Source organism: Tamandua tetradactyla, chromosome 14 (assembly GCF_023851605.1).
Source record: "Tamandua tetradactyla isolate mTamTet1 chromosome 14, mTamTet1.pri, whole genome shotgun sequence".
Classification (NCBI taxonomy): domain Eukaryota; kingdom Metazoa; phylum Chordata; class Mammalia; order Pilosa; family Myrmecophagidae; genus Tamandua; species Tamandua tetradactyla.
The window spans coordinates 37,594,213-37,616,905 of NC_135340.1; the positions used below are offsets into that span (position 1 = coordinate 37,594,213).

Here is a 22,693-nt window from a genome sequence, read left to right on the forward strand (position 1 = left end):
ATTTCTCAATAAAAATATTTATGAAAGTAAATAAGCTTCATAAAAGCAGGTCTTAAGATAAAGGGCTTGGCCTATTGACTTGGGAATCCCAAATGTTTGAAACAGTATTATGGGTGTCCCAAGTGGTAAAGTTTAATAGTTCCATATTTTTTCTCCCACCCCTCAAGGGACTTTACCAATACTTTTTAAATTATCTGTCCAGTGTACTGTGGAATATATCTGGATACTACATCAAGTTATACAGAATTACAATCCCTTATTCCCATTCTGGGCTCCATATGTTTGGATTGTTAAAATGAGCTATCCAGACAGGTTGTTAGAGTATATGCATAGAAAATTTAGGTTTGGGACAAAATAAATCTTTCTTCCTTTGATTCATTTCCAATGTTTGAAATCATGCATAGTATTTTCTCAAATCAACAGAATTATATTAGAAATCAATAACTGAAATATATCTGGAAGATCCTTAATATTTGTAAAGTAAATAAATAATCCATGGGTAAATAAAGAATTCACAGGGGAAATTGGAAATTAAAATCTATCCTATCAAAATTTGTGAGATGTTGCTTAATTACTGCTTAGAAAAATTTGTTGTGAGGGAGTGATGATTAGGTTCTGAGGTCAACTTGGCCAAGTGATGATGTACAGTTTTCTAGTCAGGCAAGCACTGCCTTGATCACTGCTGCAATGATATTTCATGGCTGGTTGATAAACCAGATAGCTGGTCTGTTAAATCATCTGTAAACTGATTGCATCTGTCGCTGATTACATCTATGATCAAGTAAGGCACATAAAATGAGATAACCCAATCAGTTGAAGACTTTGAGGACAAAAAATTTTTCATTACTTCTTCACCGAGTGAGCCCCTCCTGTGGAATTTATCCGGACCCTTCATTGGAACTGCCAACTTCACAGCCTTCCCTATGGATTTTGGACTCTTCCATTCCAATGTTTGCATGAGACACATTTATGCATCTCATATTTACAGATATATACTGTTGGTTCTGTTTCTCTAGAGAACCATGATTAATTGGTATGAGTTTTGACATTAAGATGCTAGAAAAATCAGAGCAAATTAAATCCAAATAGGAAGAATACTATGGTGGTTGTGGATTTAAATCAAAAGGTTCCTATTTACCTATATATATATATATAACTTGCAATACTGTACACTGATAGGACCTAAAGTCAGTGACATCAGATAATGTTGAATTTTACTGAACATGTGATGCTGAAAAACAGCAAAAGTTAAGAAATCCTTCACCCACTGTGTTACTGGATGGACTTAATTCTTCTCAACTTGACTGAACCTTAGACATACCTCTCCTTACCTCTAGGCCCCTGGTCCCTTCACCATGAACCTTATAGAATCCAAATAGAAATGTATTCCATTTGAGCTTGACAGTCAACTCAAAGGATAACCCCAAGCCATCCACAAATGTCCTTGCTTGATCTTCTCCCATTCAATAATTTCCCACAAGCCACTAATCCTTAATAACTCTCCTGGTATCTGTTTCTTCAGATTTGAGCCCTCCATGTTGCTGCTAACATGACAACCTTCTGGTTTCTATCTTCTGTTTTACAGTAGCCTTCTGGCTTCTCACTTTTTTATGGCATGAGGATTTGGATTAAAATATCCTCGCTTGCTTCACAGTCTTCAGTGAATTTTTTTTCTTTGGTGCATCTCAGGAGCAGTGAGCACAACATTTCTCATCAAAAGATACCAGGGCCCTGCAGACCAATTGCTGCTTCCAGAATGGGGAAAGAAAAGTCCAAGATGAGTGCTAAATATATTGTTAACCATAAGGTATGGAACATGTCAAAAGACCAAGGAACCACCTTGGATGGAATCGTGCTGGACAAATATGAGATGATTTGAAATGAAAGTAAATCATAGTAATAATGGAGTAAACCCTCCAATGTAAAATAAGGCTTTTAAAGCCAAGTTCCTAATCAAAATTAAGGAATCTTGTAACATAGACCAGAAATATTTTTTTTCCTTTTGTGTTAGACAAAATACTCTACACTTCCAACTTTCTGGGATTAAAAACATCTATGACAGCTTCATCCATTGAATTATTTCTTGTGGAAAAGCTTGTGCTACACCACTGTTGTCTTGTCAGTGCTTCATTTTGGACTGACCATGGTCCCTCCATTCCACATTTGTGGGGCTCCCTAGTGATCTGCATCCTAACCTGGCAGTGACCAATATTTGTCACTGAGGGTAAGGACCTTCCAAACTTCTTTGAAAGAGCCAGTTGGACTAGAGTATGATTGTTGAATAACTAAATTGATACTTTAATCTCCAGTATCTTGGAGCAGTTAGAAGTGTGTTCTAGTTTGCTAGCTTCCAGAATGCAATATACCAGAAACAGAATGGCTTTTAAAAAGGGGAATTTAATAGGATGCTAGTTTACAGTTTTAAGGCTAAGAAAATGCCCCAGTAAAAGCAAGTCTATAGCAATGTCCAATCTAAGGCACCCAGGGAAAGATACCTTGATTCAAGAAATCTGGTGAAGTTTTTACAAAATCGAAAAAAAGAGTCAATTGTGATTACAAAAAAATTTCTTCTGTCTAGCCTCTTATAATCTGGAAGAGTAAAAAAGAAAAATCCGAGATGATGGTGTGGTGGCTCCTAGCAAACTCTGAGATCTGTCCTGTGACTGCTTGTTGAGGAGTGCTTTGAAAACTATTGTTTTTTGTTTCTTTGCTTTATATATGTTATATTATACAATATAACAACAAAAAGAAAAACACCCAATTATAAAATGGACTAAAGATATAAATAGGCTGTTTTCCAAATAGCAAATACAGATGGCTAAAAAGCACATGAAGAGATGCTCATTTCTTTAGGTATAAGGGAAATTCAGATAAAGACTACAATGAGATAGCATCTCACACCTATAGGAAAGGCTGCTATTAAACCAGAAACTACAAATTTTGTAGAGGAGGTGGAGAAATTGGGACACTTATGCAGTGCTGGTGGGAATCTGTAGTGGTACAGCTGCTATAGAAGACAATCTGGCAGTTCCTCAGAGAAACTAAATATTAAGTTGCCCTATGACCTTGGAATACTGCTACTGAGGATGTATACAGGAGAGGTGAAAGGACTGCCACAAACAGATATTTTCACACTAACATTCATAGCAGCATTATTCACAATCACCAAATGATGGAAACAATCTGAGTGCCCATCAACAAATGAGTGGATGTCATATGAAAGACAACATGATATTTGTGGCCCCTTAATTTATAGGTTCAGATTCACAAACAACACAGACTTCAGTGATATAGAAATGAATTTTATTAGGAAAATAATTAAGTCAAATAATTAAAAGAGCTTTCAAAAATAAGGCATAGTTATATCATCAGATGAGATGACACCAACACCTGAAGAGAAGTGCTGGAAAGTCTTAGAAATATCATTGCAAGTCACATTAGTAAAAATCCACAGCAACCTTGGAGAAAGCATTCAGAGTTTACTTAGTAAAAATCCACAGCAAAGCATTCTTTTCCCAGATAAGATTCTGATGAAATGCTCTCTCTTTCTTATAAGATTCTCCTCTCTCTTCTTTTTATTCATAAATTTTCCCCTCTCTCTAACTGCTTGCATGCATTTTTAATTGATATCTTCACACAATAGTGAACAAATTAGCTTACATGACTGGGCCCACTTGGGTCCTCTGGGAACTGGCTAGGGACCGAGAGGAGCTTCCTAGGAACTACATATCTTTATCAAAGTAATTCTCCTTCCAGGAGGATAGCCAATCCTCTCAGCTAGAGTGCACATTTCAACTGTTTCTTACCAAGGTCATGCAATGGCAACATCAGTTGAACAGAACAAACTACAAATTTATTTTTTCCTTACTGTGGATTAAGAAAGTTTGGTATATATATGATGGGGTGTTATGCAGTGATTAAGATGTAAGTGATTAAGACAATTTGGTATATATATGATGGGATATTATATAGTAGTAAGATGAAATGACATCCTGAAGCACATGACAGTTTTGATGAAACTTGAGGAAATAATGCTGAGTGAAATAAGTCAAAAACAAAAGTATTTATTTGTAGGAGAGACCAGGATTAAGTTGAGGTTTGGATTTTCTCTTTGGTGGGGGTGTGTTTATACATTATTTTTCTCTTGGGAGCCATGAAAGTTATCAAAAATTTATAGTGTTGATGGACTGTTGACATTGTACATTTACATGATGCCCAATGAATGGAGGGGCTGAAGGATACACTGACTGAAAGTAGAATGCCAAACAGTGGTGTGTACATATGATCAAATAATGACCTGCTACTGAATGAAATGAAGTTGTTTGGCATGCAACATTGTGAATCTACCTGTGGGACATTATGTGATGCAAAATGAAGCCAGAACCAGAAGAGCAAATGTTGTATGGTCTCATTTAAAAATACTTATAAGATTATTGGGGCCTAGATTGTAAGTTCTTATAACAGTCACATTTAGTCCAGAACAGTAACTGGGTGGGAATTGAACCTGGGTCTCTGGCATGGCAGTCAAGAACTCTGCTTGCTGAGCCACTGTAGCCCACCCCAGAGCAGTAACTTTTCTATTTATATATTGAGAGGATGTGCTATAAATTGGAAACCTGGTATTTCCCTGGAAATTTTGGTACCTGTGTGACACCTGAGACTTACAGTAGGACTTCTGCCCTTCTGAAGGTCAGCATGCAACACACAACAACTGTTAAAGAAATTGAAAAAGAGATCTTAGAGATAAGAATGAAGGCAATCAGTTCAGGATTGAGGAAGTTCAGCATACAGGATGAAGGGAGATATTGCCTGTATTCTAGGACTTTACTTACTCTATGAGACCAAAGGAAGAAAGGGTAATTTTGTCCAGAACTTAGATTTTCTATAGCATATAATCTAACTCAACCTGTTTGTATTGATTATTTAAACAACCCAGACAGGGATCTCAGAATGGGAATGAGGACCTGTAATTCTGTGTAGCTTTATGTAATGCCCAGATACATCCCAGAGTATGTTAAGCAGATAACAAAAAATATTGGCAATGTTCCTTGAGGGATGGAAGAAGAAATATGGAATTATTAAACTTTACTACTGGGGAAACCCCTGATGCTACCTCAAATATTAGGGACTCCCAAGTCAATAGGCCAAGCTCTTGATCTTGAGGCTTGCTCTTGTAAAGTTTATTGATGTTTCAGGGAAATTTAAATGACCTATACATATGCCTAAGAGTTACTTTCAGGGGATTTCTTTTGCTTTTCTGATATGGCTTCTCTCTCTCTTTAAGCACAACTGTGCAAATGAAGTCATTACCCTCTGTCCTACATGGGACATGACATCCAGGGGTGAAAGTCTCACTGCCCATGTGTAATATGACTCCCAGGGATAAGTCTGGTCCTGGCACTGTGGGATCGACAATGTCATCCTGACCAAAAGGGGTAAAAGAAGTATAATAAATAAGGTATTATCAGTAGCTGAGAGAGTTAAAATAGAGTTGAGAGACTACTCTGGAGGCTGCTCTTATGCAAGCTTCAGCTAGAAATTGCTACCTATCATGATATATAATGAAAACATTCCTGCCAAGTCTAAAGAACATTTAGGGCTTTATATGAGATTCAAAGTTTCCACGTACTATGATTACTTTCCAAAAACCTAATACCTCCACATGGGTTCCAAGGCCAGATATGCCCTGAAACAAAGATTGGCCAGCCAGTCCACTATATCAACTAATTCCATCCCCTTTTCCCATATTATCAATAGCCCTTTCCAACATGAAAAAGGTTGAAAGGGCAAAGCCCAAATAATATTAAAGATTGGGAGAAAAATCAAAGGATAATGTGAAATTATGTAGAGAAGATAAGGTTTAACAAATGTGTATGATTACTGAATTATTATATCAATATTTCTTTTAGTGTTGGGGTCTTGGAGCAGCTAGTGGTAAAAACCTAAAATTGTGGAATTGTAACCCAGACCAAACCCTGAAATATGTTCTACAGCTAATTGATGTAGTGTGCTTTGAGATTTTTTGCTTTATTTGTATACATGTTATTTTTCACAATAAAAAACAACCAGTTGAGAGAGAAGCATACTTTCTGTTTTAAGTGCAATTCTCAATTAAATAAGCATTTTGCCTTTATGAAAATGTTGTTTCCAGATATCTTTATGTTGTGGTAAAAAGAAAATCCTTTTAGTAGTAGAGACAGGGGCCAATGGCACTATATTGAAATATTGGCAACTCAAATAATGTCATGTAAATAATATATTGTTTATTAATTTAACAAGTGTTAGAACTTCCTTTGTGTCTGAGTGTGGTGTGTCCATCCTGTGAGTGCCCAAGTTTTGAGTTCCACCTCAAGGTTTGCTTTAAATGTTGAGATTGATAACACCACACATACAAAGAGGGTATTTTAATGTTTATTTACATCACTAAAGTCAGCATAGGGAGAGAGAGAGACAGTACTCTCAAGGAGGTCTGAGATGAATCAGAGCCAGAATGGAAGCTGGGCTTGGGTTTATATTGTGGATGTGGTTGAGGTATGTGAGGTTTCCTGTCTTTGAACAGGGATGCCAGCTCTCAAGTAGGGTGCATGCAGGGTTTTCACCAGGTTCCAGATGTGGGAAAAAAGGGAGGAGAGGGGTGAGGATTAAAAGTTGTGATGTATAAGGTCATAAAATAGGGTCACACTCCTCATTACATGAGATTACGATATCCCAGTCCTGATCACCACCAAGGGTCCTCTTCTCAGTCTCAGACTGATTGCTCTGCAAGCAAAGGTTTTTTTTACTTCAATCCTATCAAATTGTTTACTATATACTTTGCCCTGTTATACTATTTCTTGACTCCCAGATGATTATTTTGTATGTGCCTATATCTCTCTGTCAAAATGGACAGAATGCAGACAGATCTTCAGATCACTGATATAAAATTCTGAATCCAACTTTGCACACATTCTTTTAATTACCAATTATCAGCTTTGTCTTATCTTTTGAAGCAGGTCTAATGAATCCTTGGGCCCCTGATGTTACAAAGCTTAATTTAACTTACTGCAATTTAATGAAAATATTTTCATTATCCTTGGTATGCACTAAACTGTGAGAAGTGTGAAGGACCAAATTGTACCAAGAATTTTGTTATATATTTTATTTACTTTATCTCTTCATCCTCACCATGACATCATAAAGCCAACATTATTCCCCTTTCTTGGATAAGAATGTGGAGGCTCTGAGTAGGTCCAACTAGGTCTTATGGGCTCACATAGTAAGAACCCTGGGGAAAAAATCTGGCATTGTATAGTTTGCTTAGGAGATTCAGAGCTGAGAATCAGGCTTGGAATTAGAGGATGCTGGGCAAGAAGAAGAGAGGTTCAACTATGGCACATCAGGAAGTGTCTTAAATTGCACACTAAGAGTCAGCCCCTATGAACTTGATTTTATCTTCATCTTTACATTCATTGGGGTGTAATAAGCTCCAGCAGGCACTATATTCTGTCAGAACAAAATGAAATATCCCAAACCTCCATGGCCTTTATTTTCATGCAGGTACAGAACTTTCTGAACTACATGGGAAACAAGTGATCCTTATTTCAATCATCCACTGAAACCCTGATAGTAACAAAGGAATTTTGTTGAAAATAATTCCACTATCACTATTATGCCATTTGAACATCCCTGAAGTAGCACAGAATGGATCTCATGCTTGACTTGAAGTCAGGGGTGTTTCTTGTCTCTAACAGAGCCTGACAGATGTCTATGTTTAATCCACACCCACAGTGTGGATATTTCTAGCTTTCTATAAACAAACTGTTTCCTAGTCCACAAGAAATACCAGATTAGTTTGGGGAGATGCTGCAGCCCACCATGCATCCTAAAATATATTAGGAAGTCTAACATTCCCTCAACCACATTTGCCCTCACATTGCAAAACATTGCCCTGGTAACTCTAACATTTTCTACAGGAGTGGAAGAGGGAAAGGTAGATAAGATTTACAAGTGAGTTCCTGCTGATACAGTCTACATACCAAATAGACACATTTGATGTGATAGAAACCAAAGTAAAATATAAACAGTCTCAGAGTATCCAGATAAAGAAGGCATCACACAAAGTTTAATTGTGTTTCTATGATGTAGAAATTAAAAATCAAGTTTATGAAATTCATTGAAGAACTATTATCTATGAAACTGAAAAATGAAGTAAAAGAATTTAAGAACTCAATCAGTGATTTTATCAGCAGAACAGACCAAACTGAAGACATATTTAAAACACTGGGACATTGGTCTTGTGTTTGGGGACCCATGTGGTGCACATATATTCAGGAGTTACTTTAAATATCAAACAAGGAGCCCTCAGGATCTATATGCCTACTTGTATATCATCCTTCTCCACAAGGGGTTTGAGGAGCATCAAGACCTTAGTGGGCAGGAATTTGCTGTGTGTCAGAATATAAGTGGACTTTTTGCTAAGGAGAAAACAGCAGACCCAAAGGCTAAAGTGTTTCTGGTGGCTTCATGGACTCTGAAGGTTGGTTGCAGCTCATTTTTTCATAGAAGGGAGCTACAGGAGAAGAACAGAGGTGTCCCTTGACCCCACTGAATGTTTCACCCAATGTATCATGTGGAGCATCCTACATAGGCTATAACTTGGAGTGATACAATTAGTTGTGTAGATTAGAAAGTTCATTCTAGTAGCTGTAGGGTGAATGGCTTGAGCTTTGTAGAGGCAAAAAGGATAAGAAATTAGAGACAAAAAATGCCTTAGGAGACTGGGGCAGGAAAGATGATTGGCCCTGAGCTAAGGCCTTGAGAAGGAGAATAGGGCAGGTACCACATAATAGACTGAATGGATGTTGAAATCACTGTATCCAGAACATGAAGGAAAACAATAATCCTTTAGGTAAAAGGATGAAGATTGGTGCAGAGATTAGTTCCTAATAATGAACACTGCAAACAGACACGAGTCTGTCAAGGATAGATATTAGGTGTGAATCTCAAAAACACTGGCAAAAGAATAAACTTGTAGCTTGGTCCACACAGAGAGAGGAGCAAAGTGGATAATCCAAATTTCATGTTTAAGAACATTAGGCAGTAGCAGCCTGAGCCCAAAGAAAATACTATATTGTGCTTAGTGATGGTCATATGCACAGAAAATACAAAAAATAGGATTACACACAAACAGCAATGGAGACAGAAATACCAATGTCAAAGAAACCAGTCATTTTGTGAAGTGAGTACTCAAAATGCACTATAAAGTTGTTGTATATATTTTGAAGTTACCTAATACCAAAAATTTGATGTATACTTCCATATCCTATGAATTACCCAAGTATACTCTGCAAAGATGTCTTTTTATGTTTGTAACTCCCAACCCCCTACCTGTGTGATATTATGTAATATTTTTACTGAGTATTTTCCATCTATTAATTCTGAAATACTTGGCACAATTGATGGCTAAAATTTCTTTACACTGTTCTAAAGATTTTGTTATACTGCAACCACCACACCAATCATTCAAGATGGTTAAGGCCCAGTACAGTAAACAGGTAACTTGGTCACAGAGACTGCAAAGGTAAAATAATTGGTGGAGCACAGAAAGAGTATGGATGATCAAATTGACAGTAGCTGCCGCGGTCCAGCCACAGCAGAGGGAACGGGCTTGAAGGTGTGGAGGGTCGTCGGCGCGAGAAGAACACCGAGAGACAGCTTAGAGAATTTTCCTCTGAGAAGAGTTGCTTGGATTTATTTTTGCTTAACTGATTTTATACCCTTATTCTTGGCAAGGAAACAGGCATCACAGAATCATGGTTGTGTCATGGCTTACGTTTTAGGTAAAGTTACAGGTTCAGGGAAGCAAAGCGAAAGTACACGTTTTGATTTTCTTAGGAACACTTACACAAGATTTTAATAGCAGCAAGATATTGGCTTAAACCACAGACATTGTGTTTGCAGTTTTCTGAGTTTAGACTTTCTTTTCCTATTATTCTACAGGTGAGGCAATATGTCAAGACCTATTTTAATCTGGTTAAAGGTTAGCTTGTTTTGATTAAAAGGTTACATTGTTTACTTAGATTTTTTATTGTTTTATAGCAATGGACCGGTGCCGTGGTGGGGAGTAAATTTCCAGGATGGCTCAATGCAGGGTTTTTTAATTGTAAGTGTTTACTTTCTATGGGGTACTTTTCTGTGACTTGTTCTAAAAGCACTTCTGCCTGCTGTATCTGCAGCATGACTTGCTTAATGGGGGCGTCCCAACCTAATTTTTTCCAAACAGTCATTAACAAGGTTTTGCAATTTGTACAATTTGTATCATTTTTTCCAATTCTTTTGCTTTCTGATTCGTTTTGATATAATGCTTGGAGCACAACCAGCAACAAGAAACACACAATTAGTGTCGTTAATCCCAGTATTTTTCTATTACACCATTTTATGCCTCGTCCTCTTTTGGGGCATTGAAGGCCTTGCCACCGCCCTTCCTTCCAGGGAACCGTGTCAAACCGGGGAGGAAAAAGAGGACGCGGCAAGTAGCAGCTGATCAGTACCAACTCGTGTTACCTAACCCCTTGTACCAAAAGTAAATTATTAGCAGGAATCTCTGACACCATTAGGAAAAAAGAAAGAAAAACAGTTTTACACTGATTAAAATGGCAAATATATGACACTAACTTTTCACAAAAGTATAAAAATTGATCAGGTTCCAAGAGGGTGGCTTGCTGAGATGTGGAATTTAGTTCTTCCTCCAGAGCAGTTAGTAAACAGCCAGGAACAATAAAGAACAACTGCTGGGGCCATATCAGTGACCAGGTGCACAGGGTACACCAGTCTGAACAAGTTGGACAAACTGCAATCCCACCCAGAACTGTAAGTTCCCCTACCATGGAGACTGGTGCCCCCACCCCACAGGCTTGTTCCTGGAGGGGAAGAGAATGAGGCTCTTCTAGCAGTAGGGGCTGGGCTCAGACAAGCTCCAATTGTGGAATTAACACATTCTGACTCCTGAAAATAGGCCCCTAGCTTAGATAAACCTTGAATAAGAACTAAAGGTACTAGGAGTTTTCACCCTGGCACAGAGGGGCAGGGCTGATAGGAAAAAAAAATCAGAGGTTTTTGGGATTGGACAGCACAAAATAGTTGAAAAGGGCTGCACCCTAACAAAAGGAGGGGCACATAGAACCTGGAGATACACAGAGCAACCTACCAACTTAAGCCATTGGTTAACAAATCCTAGGAACAGGGGTCCTGTTCTGAAAATAATTTTATTTCACTTTGTTTCTACTGCTTAACTGCACATTAGATAAAGCTGCAAGGCTTCTCAGGCTTCACTGCCCCAGGCAATGGTGGAATTAAGCTTGTCTTAGAGACAAAGGAAATAGTCAAGTGAAAGAAATCAATTCCCTGGAGGCTGTGCCTTCCCCCAGAGAGAGGTGGGACCCAGCTCAGGTGGAATACCTCCCTTGAGGAATTCAAACCCCAGGGACTGGAAAGCTGAATCAATTAAAGCCAGCCTACAACTTCTCTGCCTCAACCACGCAACCAGCAGGGAGAGTCTGCTGAAGTTAAAGGCACCACATCACTTTATACTGGTGGGAAACCACAGGCAGACCAGCACCACATACTGGTCAGAACAGGAAAAGCACCGAGTCTAGAGGCTTCATTAGGAAAAGTCTGTCAAACTAATGGGTCTCATACTCTGGGAAAACTGATGCAGGTGACTCTTTCTTCCTGAGAGGAGGTCAGTCCGGTCTGGGAAAATCTGACTGGGTTCTATAATACCTAAGTAGGCCCTCCAAAGGAAAATAAAAGACTCCATATAGGCAGGGCAGAAAACAAGAAAACAACTGAAAAATTCTGATCCATTAAACAAAACCTACACTAGATAACTAGAATAAGCTGAATTGAACGTCAAAGAACAGATATTGAACAAAGCCATCTATCAGGAAAATCCTACATAAAAGAATGAAAACAGTTGCCAGAAAAAACTATTAGGGAAATCAAATACCTAGATGCCAGCAAAAATTAAGGAATCATACTAGGAAAACTGAAGATATGACCGAGTCAAATGACCAAACCAACAATTCAAATGAGCTATAGGAGTTGATACAACTAATTCAGGATGTTCAAACAGACGTGGAAAATCTCATCAAAAACCAACAAATTAAAGGAGGATATAAAGAAGGTGTGGTAGTTAGGTTCAGGTGTCAACTTGGTCAGATGAAGGTCCCTAGTTCTGTTGCTGTGGACATGTGCCAAAGGAATGTGTAGCTCATCTGTCACTGATTACACCTGCAGTTGGTTAATGGAGTACCTACTGCAATGAATGATATTTTATTTAACTGGGTGGATGTTTAAATGAGAAAGCTTAATGCAGCCAGCCTAAGTAGCTCAGCATACCTCATCTCAGCACTCACAGCTCAGCTCAGGCCTTTGGAGAGGCAGGAAGGAATCACCTTGGGAATGCTGTTGGAACCAGAAGCCTGGAGAGAAGGCCAGCAGAGAGAACATTAGGTGAAAGCTGCTTTTCTTCCGAAGAACTATATGATTTTTAACTAAATAAAATCCCCTTTGATTAAAAGCCAATCCATCTCTGGTGTGTTGTATTCTGGCAGCTGTGGCAGACTAGAACAGAAGGCAACTCATGAACAAAATTAAGGATTTGAATGTCTGAAAAAAATAAATCACAAAACTTATGGGAATGAAAGGCACAGTGGAAGAGATGGAAAAACACCAGTGGAAACCTACAGCATCAGATTTCAAGAGGTAGAAGAAAGGATTAGTGAACTGGAGGATGGGATATCTGAAATCTGACAAGCAAAAGAAAATCTAGGGAAGAGAATGGAAAAACATGAGTATGGACTCAGGGAATTGAATAACAATATGAAGCACATAAATATACAAGTTGTGGGTGTCCCAGGAGAAGAGATGGGAAAAGGAGGAGAAAGACGAATGGAGGAAATAATCATTGAAAATGTCTCAACTCTTATGAAAGACATAAAATTACAGATCTAAAAGAGGTGCAGCATGCCCAAACAGAATAGCTCCAAATAGACATACTCCAAAGTCACTTATTAATCAGAATGTCAGATGTCAAAAAGAAAGAATTTTGAAAGCAACAAGAGAAAAGCAATCCACCACATACAAGCTAAGCCCAGAAAGCCTATGTGTAGATTTCTCAGCAGAAGGCACGGAGGTGATAAGACAGTGGTATTAGATATTTAAGATTCTAAAACAGAAAAACTGCCAACCAAGAATTCAGTGAAGGTAAAAAGAGAAAAAAAAATTAGATATGACATACAAAATCTAAAAGGCAAACTTGTTGAAGAAAGTACTGTCCTTACAGTAATAACACTAAATGTTAATGGATTAAACTCCCCAATAAAAAGACATAGGTTGGCAGAATGGATTAAAAAACAGGACCATTCTATGTGCTGTCTACAGGACATGCATTTTAGACCCAAGGACAAGCATAGGTTGCAAGCAAAAGGTTGGGAGAAGATATTTAATGCAAACAACAATCAGAAAAGAACAGGAGATGCTGTGCTAATACTTCAAATGTAAAACAATTAAATAAGACAAAGAAGGACATTATGTATCAATAAAATGATCAATTCAATAAGAACACATAACAATTATAAAAATTTATGCACCAAGCTAGAGTGCTCTAAAATACATGAGGAAAAGCCTGTAAACACTGGAAAGAGAAATAGATACATCCACCATAATAGTTGGAGACTTCAATTCCCTTCTATCATTGATGGATAGAACATCTAGACACAAGATCAGTAAAGAAACAGAGAATTTGAAAAATACAATAAATGAACTAGACTTTACAGATATTTATAGATCATTACACCCCACAACAGCAGGATACACCTTTTCCCCAAGTGCTCATGGATTATTCTCAAGGATAGACCATATACTAGATCACAGAGCAAGTTTCAATAAATTTAAAAAGAATGAAATCATACAAAACACTTTCTTGGATCATAAAGGAATGAAGTTGGAAATCAATAATAGGCAGAGGGCCAGAAAATTAAAAAATATATGGAGACTCAATAACCACTCTTAAACAACCATGGCTCAAGGGAGAAATTACAAGAGAAATCAGTAAATATCTTGAGATGATTGAAATGAAAACACAACCTATCAAAATATATCCGCTGCAACAAAGGCAGTGCTAAGAGGGAATTTTATCGCCTTTAGGCCTATATCAAAAAAGAAGAAAGAGCAAAAATCGAGGAATTAACTGTTCACTTGGAAGAACTAAAGAACAAATAGCAAACTAACCCCAAAGCAAGAGAAGGTAAGAAATAATGAAGACTAGAGCAGAAATAAATGAAATTGAGAACATGAAAACAGTCAAAAAAATCAACAAAACCAGAGGTTGGTTCTTTGAGAAAATCAATAAAATTGATGGACACTTAGCAAGGTTGACAAAAGGAAAAAGAGAGTGGATGCAAACAAATAAAATCAGAAATGGAAGAGGAGACATAACCACTCACTCCACAGAAATAAAGGAGGTAATGAGAGGATATTATGAAAAATTTTATGCTAATAAACTAGGCAGATGAAATGGACAACTTCCTAGAAAGGCATGAACAACTAACACTGCCTTGAGAAAAAATAGACAACCTCAACAAATCAATCACAAGTAAAGAAATCGAATAAGTCATTAAGAAGCTCCCTCAAAAGAAAAGTCCAAGACCAGATGGCTTCACGTATGAAGTCTACCAAGCATTCAAGAAAGAATTAATACCAATCCTGCTCAAATTCTTCAAAAAATTGAAGATGAGGGAAGGCTGCCTAACTCATTCTATGAAACCAACATCACCCTTATACTAAAGCCAGCAACAGACACTGCAAGAAAAGAAAATTACAGACCAATCTCTTTAATGAATATAGATGCAAAACTCCACAACAAAATTCTTGCAAATTGAATCCAGCAGCACATTAAAATAATTAGACACCATGACCAAGTGGAATTTATTCCAGGTATGCAAGGATGGTTCAACATAAGAAAAACAATTAATGTGATTCACCACATCAATAAATCAAAGCAGAAAAAACAGATGATCATCTCAATTGATGCAGAAAAGCATTCCACAAAATTCAACATCCTTTCTTGATGAAAACATTTCAAAGGATGCGAATATTAAGGAACTTCCTCAACATGATAAAGAGAATATATGAAAAACCCACAGCTAACATCATCCTCAGTGGGGAAAGACTGAAAGCATTCTACCTAAGATCAGGACAAGACAAGGATGCCCACTGTCACCATTGTTATTCAACATTGTGTTGGAACTTCTAGCCAGAGCAGTTACACAAGAAAAAAAAATACAAGGCATCAAAATTGGAAAGGAAGAAGTACAACTCTTTTTGCCCATGATATGATACTGTATGTCAAAACCCCCTAAAATCCACAGCAAAATGAATAGAGCTAATAAGTGAGTACAACAAAGTGGCAGGTTACAAGATAAACACTCAAAAATCTGTACTGCTTCTGTGCACTAGTAATGAGCAATCCAGGGAGAAATCAAGAAAAAAATTCCACTTACAATTGTAATCAAAATAATAAAATATTTAGGAACAAATTTAATTAAGGATACGAAAGGCCTATACAAAAATAAAGCTACAAAAAGTGCTTGATATTACAGAATACCTAAATAAATGGAAGGGCATGCCATGTTCATGGATTGGAAGCGTAAATATAGATAAGATGTCAATTCTACCTAAATTGATTTATAGATTCAATGCAATACCAATTAAAATCCCAAAAACTTAACTTTGCAGAAATAGAAAAATGAATAACTAAATTTATTTGGAAGGGCAGGGTGCCCCAAATAGCTAAAAATATCCTGAGAAATATAAATCAAGTAGGAGGTCTCACACTACCTGATTATAAGGCATATTACAAAGGTGCAGAGGTAATGCATGGTACTGACCTACAGATAAATATACTGACCAATAGAATCAGATAGAGTTTTCAGATATAGACCCTCTCGTCTTTGGACAGTTGATCTTTCATAAAGCACTCATGCCAACTCACCTGGGACAGAACAATCTTTTCAACAAATGGTGCTCAGGGAACTGGCTATCCATATGCAAAAGAATGAAAGAGGGTTCATATCTCACATCTTATACAAAAATTAACCCAAAATGGATCAAAGACCTAAACATTATACCTGAGGCCATAAAACTTTTAGAAGAAAATGTAGGGACGTATCTTATAAAACTTGTAATAGGAGGCAGTTTCCTAGATCTTACACCCAAAGCATGAGCATTGAAGAAAGAAATAGATAAATGGGAACTCCTCAAAATTAAACTATGTTGTACATCAAGAACTTTGTCAAGAAAGTAAAAAGGCAGCCTACACAACAGGAGATGATATTTGGAAACAACATATCAGATAAGGGTCTAGTATCCAGAATATATAAAGGGATTGTTCAATTCAACAACAAAAAGATGAACAACCCAATTAAAAACTGGGCAAAAGACATGAACAGACACTTCTCAGAAGAAGAAATACAAATAGTTAAAAGGAACATGGATAGGTGCTCAACTTCTTTGGCTGGTAGGGAAATGCAAATCAAAACCACAAGGAGGAGGGATTTCCAGAAATACAGCTGAATAGCTTGAACTTAGCCCTGCTCCACAGAAAAGTTAGAGAAAGAACAGGAGAGCAACTGAGGTGGTGATTTGGGAGTGCACCTGACCTGGGATAGCCTTCTGCACCACGTGCAGCAGCCTTGGTTGCACAGGCCAAGAAACTGAGAAGCAGAAAGCTGGAACCTGGTGTGGAGCCATGGAGCCAGGGAGCAATTGGGAGTGCATGGATGGGAGCCCAGGACTATTAAGTAAGCCAGGCCATGTTCCTTGGGAGCACTACCCTCACCAGTGCAGCCCCATGACTGGCTACTCACTTCACACCCCATACACCCAAACCTCTCATCCTCTCCCATTCCCTGGGCTCCAGGTGTCCCCACCCCAGCAGTGCACATACCTGCCCCATGCCCCCACCACAAGTTCAGCCCAAACCACCTCTCCAGCACACCTCCCAAGCACTACCTACCCCTCCCAGATCCCTGCAGGCTGTTGCCAGTGCATAAAGGCTGCAGGCACTAATCTCCATACCTGGGCTAACCCTGGTCCTTGTCCATAGTATCCCACAGCCTCACTCTGCCCCACCTGAGCACAGTGTATCCATTTATGGCACTCTCACGCCCACACATGCACATGGACCCCAGTCACGTCATTTAGCTCTGGGAGCAGCACTTTGAGGCAGTCTTAGAATCATGCTTGCATATGACTCTCAACCAAACTTCCCAGCTCTGAGAAAGTGCTAATCTGTGCAGTTGGGTCATATCTGCCCCCAATCCATGAAGGCATAATACCTAACTGCTGCCACAGCACTATGCATATGCACAAAGGGCCTGTGCCTTAGACCAGTGCACACCAGGTTACACCCCCCAGACTTTAGCACCCACATCCTCCCTGCCACTGGGCACCCACACTCACAAGCATCAGTGTAACATCCCCAATGTATGCCTATACCTTCCCTGAAACAAATCACTGGATAGAGTACCCACCCCATGCCCTGTTCCCTGCTGTATAGCCATCCTACAAACACAAGGTCTTAGACTACTGAAACAAATCGACACACAAAGTAAATTAATCAAGATATTTACATGTGATGAAGACAGCAGAAGATCACTAAGCATATCACAATGCAGACAGATATAGCCCTACATAATGACCAAATTAAAACACCAGAGGAGACACAGAGGCTGGAACAACTAGTGAAAGGTGTTCATACAACTCTGCTTAATGAAATAAGTAGGGTAGCAAATGATATAAAGCAGATCAAGAAGACAGTAGAAGAGTATAAAAAGGAATTTGAAAGAATGTATAAGAAAATAGTAGAAATCAAAGAGATTAAAGACACTGTTGAACAAATAAAAAATGTACTAGAGGCAGACAACACCAGATTTAAAGAGACAGAAGAAAGAATAAGTGATAAAGAGAACAGGATAATTGACTTTGAGGACTCAAAATAGCAGATGGCAAAAAAGATGGAAAAAATTCAGCGGGAATTCAGGAAAATGATAGGCAAAACAAAACACACAAATATAAGAATCATTGGTGTTTGAGAAGGAGAAGAGTGGAGTAAAGGCTTGGAAGAGTAGTTGAGGATATAATGGAGGAAAACATCCTAACCCTCATAAAGGACATAAATACACAAATCAAAGAAGCCCAAAGAATTCCAAACAGAATAAATCCAAATAGGCTTTCCCAAAGGCACATACTAATCAGTCTGTCAAATATTGAAGAAAAGCAGAAAATCCTGAAAGCAGCAAGACAAAAGCAATTTACTACATACAAGGGAAATCAAATAAGACTGAGTTCAGGCTACTCAACTAGAACCCTGGAGGCAAGAAGGCAGTGGTATGATATATTCAAAATCCTGAAAGAGAAAGACTTCCAACCAAGAATTCTGTACCTAGCCAAATTGTCCTTCAAAATTGAAGGAGAGGGCCAACCACAGTGGTTCAGTGGCAGAAGACTCACCTGCCATGCCAGAGACCCAGGTTCGATTCCTAGTGCCTACCCATGCAAAAAATAAAGAATAAAAAAAGTCAAATTTGAAGGAGAGATTAAAGTTTTCACAGACAAAATAGTCCTGAAAGAATTTGTCAACAAGGGACTGGACCTACAAGAAATGTTAAAAGGAGTTCTGCCCACTGAATTAAAAAGACGGGAGAGGCAGGTCAGGAGGAGGGCACAGAATTAAAGAGTACTACTAAGGGTAATTTAAAGAATACAAAAAGAAAGAAGGAAAAGAATATGTAAATCTGACAAATAAAGTAATAAATATAAGATGGTGGAATCAAGAAATGCCTTTTCAGTAAGAACTTTGAATGTTAATGGTCTAAACTTATGAATTAAAAGATACAGATTGGCAGAATGGATTAAGAAACATAATTCAGCTATATGCTGCTTACAAGAGACTCATCTTAGACAAATGAATACAAATAGATTGAAAGTGAAAAGATGGAATTGATAGCCAGCATCATACTCAATGGACAGAGACTGAAAGCTTTCCCCCTAAGACTAGGAACAAGACAAATATGCCCACTGTTACCATTATTATTCAGTGTTGTGCTAGAAGTTCTAGCTAGAGCAGTCAAGCAGGAAAAAGAAATTAAAGGCATCCAGATTGGAAAGGAAGAAGTAAAACCATATTTGATGCTATATTTTGAAAATCCTGAGAAATCTACAGCTGTTACTTGAGCTGATAAACAAATTCAGCAAGGTGGCAGGATATAAATTTGGAAAGGAAGAAGTAAAACTCTATTTGATGCTATATTTGGAAAATCCTGAGAAATCTACAGCTAAGTTACTTGAGCTGATAAACAAATTCAGCAAGGTGGCAGGATATAAAATTAATGTGAAAAATCAGTAACATTTCTATACAAAAGCAATAACCAAGCTGAGGAGTCAGTTAAGGAAAAAAATCCATTCAAAATAGAAAGTAAAAGAATCAAATACTTAGGAATGAACTTAACTAAGGATGTAAAGGGTTTGTTCACATAAAACTAGGTAACATTGCTAAAAGAAATCAAAGGAGATCTAAATAGGAGGAAAGACATTCCCTGCTCATGGATAGGAAGGCTAAATATAGTTAAGATGTCAATTCTCCCCAAATTGATCTACAGATTCAATACAGTACCAATCAAAATTCCAACAACTTAATTTGAAGATTTGGAAAACCCCACTAGCAAATTCATCTGGAAGGGAAAGAGACCCCTAATAGCTAAAATCATCCTAAAAAAAGAAGAATGAAGTGGGCAGATCAATACTCCCTGACTTTAAAACCTATTATAAAGCCAGAGGGGTCAAAACAGCATGTTACTGGCACAAAGACAGAAGCATTGACCAATGGAATCAAATCAAGAGTGCAGAGATAGACCACCAAATAAATGTATGGTCAACTGATTTTTGACAAGGCCCCCAAATCCTCTGAACTTGGACAAAACATTATTCTCAATAATTGGGCATGGAAGAAGTAGATATCAATAGCCAAGAGAATAAAAGAGGACCCCTATCTTACACCCTACACAAAAATTAACTCAAAGTCAATCAAACACCTAAATATAAGAACTAACACCATAAAGCTTCCAGAGGAAAATGTAGGGAAATATCTTCAAGACCTAGTAGTAGCAGGTAGCTTCTTAAACTTTACACCCAGAGTAAAAGTAACAAAAGAAAAAATACTCTTTTGTTTGATGAATGGGAGCTCATCAAAATCAAAAGCTTCTGCACCTCAAAAGACTTTGTCAAAAATGTGAAGAGGCAATCAACTCAGTGGGGGAAAATATTTGGAAATCACATATTGGACAAAGGTTAGATTTCCTACATATATAAAGAAATCATACAACTCAACAACAAAAGAGCATACAACACAATTATAAAATGGGCTGAAGATGTGAATAGGCATTTTTTTGAAGAGCAAATACAGACGGCTCATAAGTACATGAAGAGATATTCATTTTCATTGGCTATAAGGGAAATGCAGATCAAGACTATAATGAGATACCACCCTACACCTATAGGAATTGCTTCTATTAAACAAACAGGAAACCATAAATGTTGGAGAGGATGTGGAGAAACTGGGACACATATGCACTGCTGGTGGGAATGTATAATGGTGCAACTGCTATAGAAGACTATTTGGTGGTTCCTTAGAAATCAAAATATTGAGTTGCCCTATGACCCAACAATAGCACTACTTGCTGTATACCCAAAAGAGCTAAAAGCAATGACACAAACAGACATTTTCACACCAAAATTCATAGCAGCATTATTCACAATCACCAAAAATGGAAACAAACCAAATACCCATCAACAGACAAGTGGACCAATAAAATATACATACAATGGAATATTATGTAGCAGTAAGACAAAATGATGTCCTGAAGCACATGATAAGATGGATGAGCATTGAGGACATAATGCTGAATGAAATTAGCCAGACACAAAAATGATTCCATTTTTTATGACTAACATAAAGGTATAATCAGAGGCTTATAATATAGATGATTGGGAATTTAAAGACACACAGAAGTGAGAGATAGGTGAATCATTACCTAATGAGGTTGAACTCCAATGCAAGGAATAGATAGGGGAGAAGGTGATTCTCTAGTGGGTCTAGAAGTAATATTACCATACTGAAGTTGAACAAGATTGAAAGGGGTTGTATAGACCTATGTTTCCCACTGATTCACTGTAGAAATATGAATTAGTTTTCACAAGAAGTACTTCAAAGATTTTTTCACTTAAAGAGTTTTTAAGTCCAGGGTACAGTGGGGAAACTGCTACTGCATGCTATGAGCTGTGCTCAAAATGAAACCACCAGCACTAGCATAGTGCTAACAACCAAGGTAAATAGTGGGGTGATGGACAAGAGCTAAGAGAAGGTTTAGACTTCCTATTTGGCAAGGGTGTGTTTATTGGTTGTCTTTCTCTTGGGAAAAATGAAATTATCTAAAATTGAGAATGTTGATGGACTGTGGATTTGGGGCCTTCTACATGATGCCCAATGAATGTAGGTGGCTGAAGGATGCATTGATGGAGAAGTAGATTGGTGAATGATGGTGTATATTTATGAATATAGGGTGTGCTGCTACAACAAGGAACAAAGTTGTGAGACATGCAATGATGTGAATGAACATGTAGGACATTTGGTGAGACAAAAATCAGAAACAAAAGAAAAACAATGGTATGATCATCTTTACTAAATGCCTATAAGAAAACAGGGGCCTAGATTGTAAGCTTTTAGAGCACACAAATTAAGTCTGGAGTGGTGATTTTTATTTCTGTATTTTGAGAGGCTGTTTTATGTATATAATCTGATATTTAGAGATAATGATGAAGCCAAACAGGTTGGGGTTAAAGTATTTCAGAATATAGGGGTAAGGAAGACAGCATCTATATTTTAGAACCACACACACTTTTGGTGACTAGTGGAAGAAAGGTTTATTTGATCTGGAACTGAAATTTTCTGTAATGCATAATCTAATTCAACCTATCTGTATAGCTCATTTGAACAACAGAATCACAGGGAGCCCAGAATAAGAAAGAGGTCCTTTATTTCTGTATAGATTATTGGAGTGCCTGGAAACATCCTAGAATATATTAAGCAGATAATCAAAAAGTATTGGCAAAGTCCCTTGAGGGAGGAGAGAAAGAATATGGAACTATTAAACCTTACCATCAGGGAATCCCCTCATACTTTGTCAAAATTTAGAGACACACAAATCAATAGGCCATGCCCTCAATCATGAGGCATACTCTTGTAAATCTTATCTAGGTAACAGAGAAGCTTAGACTACCTATAGACATGCTTAAGAGTTGTTTGTGGAGGACTTTGTTGTTGCTTATATGTGGTCTCAGTCTCTCTAAGCCCAACCCTGCAAGTGAAATCATCACCCTACCTCCTAATGGGGCCAGGGGTGAAAGTCTCCTTGGCAATGTTGGAGATGACTCTCAGGGATGAATCCAGACCTAGCATGATGAGATCAACAATTCTATTATCACCAAAAGGGGGAAAAGAAGTGTAATTAATAAAGTATCAGTGGGAGAGAAAATCCAAATAGAGTTGAGAGGCTACTCTGGAGGTTGCTCTTATGCAAACTTCAGATAGACCTTG

At 37.8% G+C, this 22,693-nt stretch overlaps 1 long non-coding RNA gene across 1 annotated transcript in view; it reads right to left on the bottom strand.

Annotated features, from left to right (window-relative positions):
* Positions 1-6,427: 6,427 nt before the first annotated feature.
* Positions 6,428-22,693, bottom strand: part of LOC143654945 (uncharacterized) — a 33,686-nt gene continuing 17,420 nt past the window's right edge. Inside the window, exon 7 of the long non-coding RNA XR_013162028.1 lies at positions 6,428-6,759. This is a non-coding gene — a long non-coding RNA (uncharacterized LOC143654945). The remainder of the gene's footprint in view (positions 6,760-22,693) is intronic.